The sequence below is a fragment of the Aedes aegypti genome, chromosome 2, assembly GCF_002204515.2.
Source record: "Aedes aegypti strain LVP_AGWG chromosome 2, AaegL5.0 Primary Assembly, whole genome shotgun sequence".
NCBI classification, from domain to species: Eukaryota; Metazoa; Arthropoda; class Insecta; order Diptera; family Culicidae; genus Aedes; species Aedes aegypti.
Genome location: NC_035108.1, coordinates 325,020,727 through 325,031,273, shown reverse-complemented (window position 1 = coordinate 325,031,273; position 10,547 = coordinate 325,020,727). Strand labels below are relative to the sequence as shown.

Here is a 10,547-nt window from a genome sequence, read left to right as displayed (position 1 = left end):
TATTAAAGCTTTAGAAAAAGCAAAACTTTTGTTTGATGTCCATGGGAACATTTCCAGAAACCTGGAGGAAATTACCAGAACCCCACTCAGTGCCGTCGGTGCCAAAAGTGGGGTCATGGTACAAAAAATTGTCGCATGGATGCTAAATGCATGATTTGCGGAGGTTCTTCTCACGCCAAAGACGTCTGTCCAGTGAAGGAAGATACCACCAAGTTCATATGCTGTAATTGCGGGGCTAACCATAAGTCCAATTTTTGGAATTGCCCTTCACGCAAAAGGGTCATTGAGGCTCGTGCCAGGCAGATGAAAGATAATATCCGTTACGATAACGGTCGTTTCCGGAATTTGCCTGGTAGAGTATCGAACAATGCTCATTTTTCAATTAACGATCGCTTGATCATGAATCATACCCATCAGGAAGATGATAATCATGCTCATTCACAAACTAATTTTAATCCGTCGGGTAGCCGTTCGAATCTTTCAATTTCGAATGTATCTACCCACGGTAAATCCTTGGCCGATATCGTAGCAGGAAATTCGAACTCCTCCCCTGTTCGATCCATGGGTACCCATTCTACTTGTTTCAAATCAAATGGAAAAAAAACCCTACCGCCACAGGTAACTCCGCATCTTCGTCTACCGGAAATTCTAATGGGAAATCACATGACATGTCTGCCTCTGATTTTAATTTTCTAACTGAACAATTGAATCTAAAGATTGATGCAATGTTCAAAGCCACCACTATGACTGAAGCAGTCCAAGTAGGTGTAAAATTTACAAATCAAATTGTTATTGGATTACGTTTTTCTAATGGATCCAAATAATAATTTAAATATTTTAAATTGGAATGCTCGTTCTCTGAATGGTAAAGAGGACGAGCTGTTTAATTTTCTTACAGCTAATAACGTGCATATAGCAGTTATTACCGAAACGTATTTAAAACCTGGATCTAAACTCAAAAGTGATCCTAACTTTTTTGTTTATCGTAATGATCGACTTGATGGGGCATGTGGGGGAGTTGCAATCATCATTCATAGGCGTATAAAACATCAACTGTTTTTGTCATTTGGAACTAAAGTTTTTGAAACTTTAGGTGTTTCTGTTGAAACACAGTTTGGTAAATATCCTTTCATAGCTGCCTATTTGCCTTTTCAATGCTCTGGACAGCAAGTTAATTTGCTCCAAACTGACTTGCGTAAATTGACTCGCAATAAGTCACATTTTTTTTTTTGTCCTTGGTGACTTTAATGCTAAACATCGGTCATGGAATAATTCTCAAAGTAATTCCAACGGCAGAATTTTATTTGATGAGTGCTCTTCAGGATATTTCTCAATTAAATACCCTGATAGCCCCACATGTTTTTCCTCTTCTAGAAATCCATCTACGATTGATTTGGTCTTAACCGACTCTAGTCATCTTTGTAGCCAACTGATTACTCATGCTGATTTTGATTCTGATCATGTCCCTGTTACATTTCAAATATCCCAAGAAGCGATTCTCAATCCTATCAGCTCCACTTTCAATTATTTACGAGCCGACTGGAATATATATATAAAACGTATGTTGACTCTAATCTTGATGTTAACATTTCTTTAGAAACTAAACTTGATATTGACAATGCTCTTGAAACTTTAACAAATTCCATTGTTGAAGCCCGGAGCATTGCAATTCCAAAATGTGAAGTAAAATTTGAATCCGTGATTATAGACGATGATCTTAAACTCTTGATCCGTCTTAAAAACGTGAGGAGAAGGCAATTTCAACGTACTCGCGATCCTGCTATGAAAATTATATGGCAGGATTTGCAGAAAGAAATCAAGAAACGTTTTGCTCAATTAAGAAACAAAAATTTTGAAAATAAAATTTCTCAATTGGACCCTGGCTCTAAGCCCTTTTGGAAATTATCTAAAATCTTGAAAAACCCTCAGAAGCCAATACCGGCATTGAAAGAGGAAAACAAATTATTACTAACTAATTACAGTTTGAAAGTGCGCACAATTTTAATTTAGGACTTACCAGTCCAATTGAAAATGAGGTTACTCAGGAGTTCGATAATATTCTCAATCAAGAGAACGTTTTCGAAAATGCCTGGGAGACTGATTTGGAAGAAGTGAGAACTATTATTAAAAAATTCAAAAACATGAAAGCTCCTGGCGATGATGGAATTTTCTACATCTTCATCAAGAAACTTCCAGAAAGTAGCTTATCATTTTTAGTTGATATATTTAACAAATGTTTTCAATTAGCATATTTTCCTGACAAATGGAAAAATGCTAAGGTTGTTCCAATTTTAAAACCAGACAAAAATCCTGCAGAAGCTTCTAGCTATCGTCCAATCAGTTTGCTTTTCTCCATCAGTAAGCTTTTTGAAAAGGTTATTTTGAACAGAATGATGGCTCAATGAAAATTCAATTTTTGCCAATGAACAGTTCGGATTCCGCCATGGACATTCGACCACTCATCAACTCTTACGTGTAACAAATTTGATCCGTTCCAACAAATCTGAAGGCTATTCTACTGGTCTTGCTCTTCTAGACATAGAAAAAGCATTCGACAGTGTTTGGCATGAAGGTTTGATTGTAAAATTAAAAAACTTTAATTTTCCAACATACATTGTTAGAATAATTCAAAGTTATCTGTCAAATCGTACACTTCAGGTTAATTATCAGAACTCCAGATCTTAAAGACTTCCTGTAAGAGCTGGTGTTCCTCAAGGCAGCATTTTGGGACCAATATTATACAATATTTTCACATCTGACTTACCTGAGTTACCTCAGGGATGTCATAAATCTTTGTTTGCGGATGACACAGGCCTTTCCGCCAAAGGATGAAGCCTGCGTGTCATCTGTAGTCGATTGCAAAAAATTTTGAATATTTTTTCTTCATACTTGCAAAAATGGAAGATTTCTCCTAATGCTTCCAAAACTCAACTAATAATATTCCCACATAAACCAAAAGCTCTTTATTTGAAACCTTCAAGTAGACATGTTGTCACGATGAGAGGGGTTCCAATAAATTGGTCAGATGAGTATCTAGGGCTCATGCTAGATAAGAATTAAACTTTCAAAAATCACATTGAGGGCATTCAAGCCATATGTAATAAATATGTAAAATGTCTCTATCCCCTTATTAATAGAAAATCAAAACTTTGTCTAAAGAACAAGCTTTTGATATTCAAACAAATTTTCAGGCCAGCCATGTTGTATGCTGTACCAATATGGACTAGCTGTTGTGATACCAGGCAGAAAGCTCTGCAGAGAATTCAAAATAAAATTTTGAAAATGATTCTGAGACTTTCTTCCTGGTATAGTACTAATGAGTTACATAGAATATCCAATGTTGAAACATTGGAACAAATGTCAAATAAAATAATAAATAATTTCAGGCAAAAATCGTTACAATCTTCTATTGCCACGATTAATGCGTTATATGTTTAGGTTAAGTTAGGTTAAGTATATTCAAAGCGTTTTTTTTCTCTTGTAAGCAGGTGAAATCAACTCACCTGTAAAAAATCTGAACTGCTACGGCAAATGAAATGTAATATGTTGTTAACAAATGTTAATTAAATCTTAAATTTGTTTTACCAAATTAGGATGATAGTGTTGTCTAATAACACAGAACACCTAGATATAAGAAATGAATGTAATGTTTGGAATGATACTAATAAAAAAAAAAGAAAAACAAAACAAAAACTAAAACAATATAACAATACAAGCACTAACCATATCACTGCGGTCATCTAATGGCGAAGCTGTGGACCCTGAGTGATTTTTCCGATATTTCAAATTGATGCTTATGCGGAGCTTTTTGAAAAGCAGGAGCAGAAATGTTTAATAAAATTAACGCCGGAATTAAATTTTAAGAGAATTTAGAGAACATTTTGTATTGGCTGATTGAATTTTTAAAATCTTACTGACATGCCATATGCCAATTATGTTATGTGGTGTTCTGAATCACGCATGATTCAAATTTGTTCTTTATTTGACGAAAGTCAGCCCACTCATTGGTTCCGATGAAAGAGGAGGCAATATAATGGTACAGACAGTTCCTGCCCATGAAATGTGTTCCGGATAACGCCTTCAGTAAATACAAATAACTATTTGGTGAAATCCAAGCCAACCATAGACTGAACAGAGTGCGTCCTGAGAAATATCTAATAATACATAAAATATTATAAACAAACGTAAACTCGTACTCGTGATGTGGGTAACTAAAGCCTCAGTTTGCATAGGAGAACTGCGCCATAACTTTTGCAGCAAAAACTAGAACCAATGGCAAAAAACTTGATCAACTGGTGTCCTAAAAAAGAAAAACGACCAGATTGAAAAGGCCTTTTCTATAACCCGGGTTATACAGTCATCTCTCCCTAACTCGATAGGGATAGGGGTATTCACTTAAAGTCGCGTAAAATGATATTCTGTGTAACTGCAGCAATGAAACATTTCAAATGAAATATTCCTCTTCTGATTCTAGGCTATGTCAAATCATAAATTTTCAATCTAGTGTTCCACTGTAAACGTCAGCCAGTCAATCCAAAATGTGTTGTTCCAAACCAAAATTGTTTTTGTTTTTTCGTTGGTTCCTAAATTTGATACTAAATTTGATAATTTTGCTCCACGGCTAATCTATTCCACATTACCGACGGTGGACAATCGTTTAGAACTGATGTGCAGCATGAAATAACTTTGTTCAACTTATTTCTAGCTTGAATCTGACCTAGGTAAATGCAGTCACTGAAAGCCGGTGTGCTGTTGGTCGTCACTCAGGATTTATTTTGCGCGTGTTTTCTATTACAAAATCACAAAATCATCATATGATATCGGCTCAATAATGTGCAGAACAATTAAATTTGGGGGATTAATGGTATAGGGATGATGTTCTATGGGGGGGACATGATGAAACTAAAAACAAAACTAAATTAAATTCCTATCGCACATGCTACCAGGCTCCATGTACCGTGCTGATTCGGGTTTCCCGGACGCTGCGAATCCCGAACATTGGCCTTATTTCACCCGAAAAATATTATTCTGTCAATTTTTTTGGATGAAGCATGTAGAAGTGGTCATTTTTATGATCCTAAGCGTAAAAAACCTGAATATTCCAAGAACATCGTTAACATGGCTAGTGTCCGACAATTCCGAACATCACGTACCCGCTTCAACTATGTTGACTGAACTCTAGACTAACGCAAATGGAGACCATGTAGATGAAGAATAGCCTACATTCACAGTTTTCGATAAAAGTTGTCTAGCACCTAGTATCTGACCTTTATTCATTGCATAATTTGGTGATCAGCATTCTTCCGTAATGATTTGCAATATCAAAACATTGAAAATGTTCGTTTGGACTTCTGACTGTCGTACTGATATTACCATAGCATTCTAAGATTGATTTTCAACATTCTGAAATGCTTCATTGGTTGTTTACGCAATATCTTGAAACATTTCAGATAACCAATTTAGCATGACTTACGCAGCAGTTTACGCTGTTTAGTGAATACCCCTAATATAATAATTAATAATAATTTAACCAAAACGTTTGACATCACAATATCGAGTCGCAATCCCGAGGATTCCAGTCGGAATCCCGAGGATTCCAGTTAGAATTCCAAGGATTCCAGTTGGAATCCCAAGGATTCCAGTTGGAATCCCAAGGATTCCAGTCGGAAACCCAAGAATTCCAGTCGGAATTCCGAGGATTCCAGTCGGAATCCCGAGGATTCCAGTCGGAATCCCGAGGATTCCAGTCGGAATTCCGAGGATTCCAGTCGGAATCCCGAAGATTCCAGTCAGAATCCCGAGAATTCCAGTCGGAATCCCGAGAATTCCAGTCGGAATCTCGAGGATTTCATTTGGAATCTCAAGAATTCGCAAGGATTTCCGTCACAACAGCAATAATTACAATCGGAATCCCAAGTATTCCGGGAGGAATCCCAAGAATTTCGGGCGGAATCCCAAGTATTCCGGGTGGAATCACAAGGATTCCGGGTGGAATCAGAAAATCGAAAAATTCTCCGAAATCGATAATCTTACAAGGAATCGAATATTTCAAAAACTACTATCGGATTTCCAATAATTGCATCAGATTCCTAGTATTCTTATCAAAATCTTGAAGTTTTACCCGAATCCCAAAAACTTTGTAATTTCCACTTCATGCGCATCAGATTTCCAAAAACTCCCACCAGAATCTCAGATCTTCCACCGTATGCTTGAATTCAAATCGAATAGCAGCGCAACTATCGCGCAGCTATTAAATTTGCTCACCCGATGCTTTCCGAAAGCAGCGCTGTCATTTTGCTACCCCGGCTGCAGCGCCCGGTACGGATCAGCGTAATGATACTGCGTCATGTAATTTAGTTGGTTGGTTGGTTTGACTTTATTAACGAGATTTTTAGCCCTGGGCTAGTTCATCTCGGGACCAACGGCTTTACTTCCCTTCCGAAGGAAGTCGTCACTATAACTTTTTACGTCATAAGTGACTATGTCGGGGATGGGATTCGATCCCAGGTCCTCGGCGTGAGAGGCGAGTGTTCTAACCACTACACCAGGTTCCGTCCCCTCATGTAATTTAGTTTAAGTCGCGCACCGTTAAGGTTGCTCTAAGCCCCAACTGCCCTAACCATTTTGTTTCCGTGCAGCTGAGCAAACGCCTCAAAACAAACGCTAACGCATCCCATCAGCTGACGTCCACGATCGTGACCCACTCGCTGACAGCTCTGTCACTGTCAGTGCAAAAAAAACTCGTCGCTCCGTCGCCGCCATTTTGTAGGCATTGGGCGTTGATTTTTGCTTCCGCTACGTCGACCCAAAATCTCGTTGCCTCTCGCTCGCTCAATTGCGAAAGCCGTATGCTGCCGTCTCGTTTCGGGCCCAATCGTCACTGTATTTTTTCCTAGCGATTCGATTCGAAGTTGGTTCGATTTTCCTGGCTGGAAATCTTTGATTTCGCTTGCAATTTTGCGTATCAGGTAATTGAAAAAGTGCGTAAAGTGTGGGTGGAAGTGCCGTGCATTGGGGTAGAGTGGAATTCCGGGCGGGAAGTGAGTGGAAAAGTGCTAAATTGGGATTCTTGCTCGGTGGTGACCCTTTTGACGAAAAGAAAAAAAACGGGGGTGATTTCTTTTTCCCTTCACTTGACAAGGGGCGGTTTGGAGTTTTGGTGGAAAGGTGCTTGGAAGGAACGGCGGAAACGAGAGATTCCATCCATCCAGAGGAGCAGCGGCCAGCTGAAGCTAGTAGTCAGTCAGCAGAGCAGCAGTTTTTAACAGGAATTGCATACATTGTGTCATCCAAGACCGCAAGAAGGAACCAGGAGCAAATAGTAACGGAAAGAAAGGAATATCAATCTCCAAGTGCGAAAGGCAAGAACTTGGAACCTTTTTGTTGATATATAATGGTTTCACTGATTGAGGAGAAATTTTGATCAAATAACAATAAAAAGGATACGTAAGTAAACAACTTATTTTCTGTAAGAAATCAAGGAATTAGGGAATCTGAATTAGATTCTCACAGCAGCCATCTAAATCTCTCGCACCTTCAGAAGGATTGCGTTTTTATGATGGTACTTCATAATTGATTTCTCTGCGGAACGTAAATCCGCAGAAGATCGCTCACAGGTTTGGTTATTCGAAAAGTTTCGATTTTGTTCCGAGTTGGCCTGTGGTGGTGTGAACTCAACAACACTTTACTGCTCTCTTGTTTGCTTGCTTACGTTAAGGCACGGGGCACTTTTAAGGTGTGAGTTCTGCAACAAGGGTTTTTGGATGTTGCATTGCACAACCACACGCAACCATCTCGTCGATGTAATCAAAACTTTCAGACGGTTGGTTGGATGGTAGAGGACGTTGTTGCCATTCTGCGGTTAGGTCCCGGGGTCTCACAATTACACCTGATTTTTTTGTTTACGGTGAATAATTGTCTGAAGTTCTTTTATAAAGAATAATGCTACTAACTTTGAAACCTTGGTAGCGAGACACTTGGTCACTATTTTCGACCTCGTCCCTAAAAGTTACTATTTTCATCATAAAGTCACCATTATAAAATTGATCAGAAAATTCACCAATTCCGTGATGTTAAGGAAAAGCAACTAAAGCCTTGTTCAAATAAAACAGCAAGACGTAGAGTAATGCGGGGCAAAGGTGGGGTGTCCACTGTCCATCTCCTAACGATTCAAAATCAGGATATTGTGTAATATTCACAACTTTCCTGTAACTTCCAGTATGTCTCAAATTTCTAAAAACTCATACTGTGAATGGTAGCGATTTCAAAGTTTTTTTTTTCATTTTTATTGTTGAGGACTTGTAATATAAAGTAAATGATCATCGTGTTATGAAATCTGAATGATTTTCGTAAGGAATCACTGTTCTAAGATAAATGTTCGAAAAAAATAGTTTATTTTATTTTTGAGATTATGTTCTGTTGTTTATAACAAATGAAAGATGCATTTTAATAAAGTTAAAATATAATAGTATTATTCAACGCAACTCCAGTTCTTAAAAGTATTTGTCGTGTGCCTCTTATTTATTTGGCGAAAAACTTTCTGTTTGCTAAACTTTTATCGAGCATCTCGGCACGAATCCACCAACAAAAATCCTTTGAGAATGTACTGAGGGCCTCAAAACATCTTTTGAGATATCCAAAGAAATTATGCAATATTCTCGCCCGCAATTTATCTATGAAAAGAAAATGCCGCTAGGATTCCTCGAATTATGATTTTACTGAATCTGCTATGATCCTTTTTTAGAAATTTCATAAAGCAGGTTCCGTTATGTTTTCATTAAGATTTCGAGAGAATTTGCTAAGGATCTTGCCAGAAATCCATTAAAGGTCCTATCTGGTATTACAAATGGAATTTGGAGAACACACCCGGAAAATATGGTTTTTAAACATAAGAATACCTTTTTTAATTTCAAATAATACCAGAAAAATTTGACAGCAGGTTGTCCGCCAAATCGTAATTTGCATTATAAGTTGGACTGAGTTGGTAGAGAAATAGTTAGAGGTTTCTAGTATATTTTTTTTATCAAAATCTTTTAAAATAATCGTTGATTTCCTGGGAAGTTGTTGGGTACATTTTTCTATCCTTTTCTAACAATTCTTATCGACTTCTTGTGAAATGATTTGTAGATTGTTTGTGGCAAGATATTGAACTATTCAAAACATGAATAAGATCCTTGAAACATTTCTAAAGCTTCACTTAGGGATTCCTGTCTACACTTGGTGAAATGCTTGATAGATTTCCATTCAGAATCATGAAAATTTTTCAATGAGATCATTGCAGGAATCCTGACGGGAATTGAGGCGATAATTGAATTTTTTTTTCAAATTTCTCGAGAGATAACTGAACAGGTTATAAGAGTATTGCTAATAAGGTTCCTAGTAAATTCTAGAAAAGATCCTTGGCTGTTTTTTTTTAAATTCTTAGCAGATTCGTAGAGGTTAGCGAAAAAGTTCTACTGAAATCTAGAGCAAATTTAAAATTCCGTTTGACAGGATTTCTGGGAGTTACTGATGATACTGATTCAAGGTGAAGCAGTGCCAGTAAGTCCTAGATCCAGTAGCGCAACCAGAATTTGGTTTTGGGGGGGGGCTGGGGTTTTGTAAACTTGAGTTTGAAAATGTATTTTTTTAAAGAATAAAATCGACTTGAAGATTTAGGTGAACTTCACTATTTTAACACGCATAGTATAATATTGTTCAACAAGTTTACAATGCATTGACGTGATACCGTTTGTTCGTCCATATGTGTACTTTGAAAGTCTTTTCAAATTTTGCAACGATGAGAATCATCTTTAGCGCAAAATTTTGCAATAGAATCATTGCAATTATTATTACAGCCGGAATTGTTGGAAGCAAACCAGCATAGCAAAACTTAACTTCCAGTGGGAACATAATTATCTAATGTTAAAAAACCGACAATCCAGAATATCTAGCTTTTCTTTCACTGTGATTTAGATAACCAAATATGTGTGAACATCTTTTTACTTTTTTTTTCAAGTAGGAACATCAAATTGTGGTTTTAGATGATTTTGCATACTTCGATATCAAACTATTTTTTCTGTAGGCATGGCTCAAACGGAAGTTCATATGCTCTAAAAATAGTTTGTAAAATTTGGTTAAATACTGAGCTAACTGAAATATTTTTGATGCTTCGGATTCAGCATCTTATGTTAATTTTCCGTTGAACACTTCACATACTAGCACATACTGATGCTGACTACGAATATAGATCGATGTTGTACAAAATACAAAAGCGCCACTACTGAAGTATCTAAAAGTCCCCAATAATTCTAAATATTTGACAAACTTCCCACACAAAGTTTCCTATTACCTATTCCGAAAAGGCAAGAACATTTTGTTGCTTGTGAGCTTTTTTTTTAATAAACTCTTCAGAGATCTAAGACATATAACTTCGAAGATATAACTGTAAAAATCACTGAAATTTAAGTGCTAATTTGAACCGAACTGCTGCGAAGTTGCATAAGATGTGTAGTGATGAGTTTCAAAAATATACTTGATTTTCCTAATTTTTTCGGCTCTGGGGGGGG

The 10,547-nt window shown here is 37.1% G+C and overlaps 1 protein-coding gene across 9 annotated transcripts in view; it reads left to right on the top strand.

Annotated features, from left to right (window-relative positions):
• The first annotated feature begins 6,821 nt into the window (after positions 1 to 6,821).
• Positions 6,822 to 10,547, top strand: part of LOC5571955 (mediator of RNA polymerase II transcription subunit 13) — a 107,429-nt gene continuing 103,703 nt past the window's right edge. For 7 of the 9 annotated variants that reach the window (XM_021845858.1, XM_021845863.1, XM_021845862.1 and 4 more), the window contains exon 1: positions 6,822 to 6,968. The gene's annotated coding sequence lies outside the window, so the exon portion shown is untranslated. Of the gene's footprint in view, positions 6,969 to 7,022; positions 7,041 to 7,428; positions 7,447 to 10,547 lie in introns of those variants that run through there. The other 2 variants (XM_021845856.1, XM_021845854.1) reach the window with 2 other exon arrangements.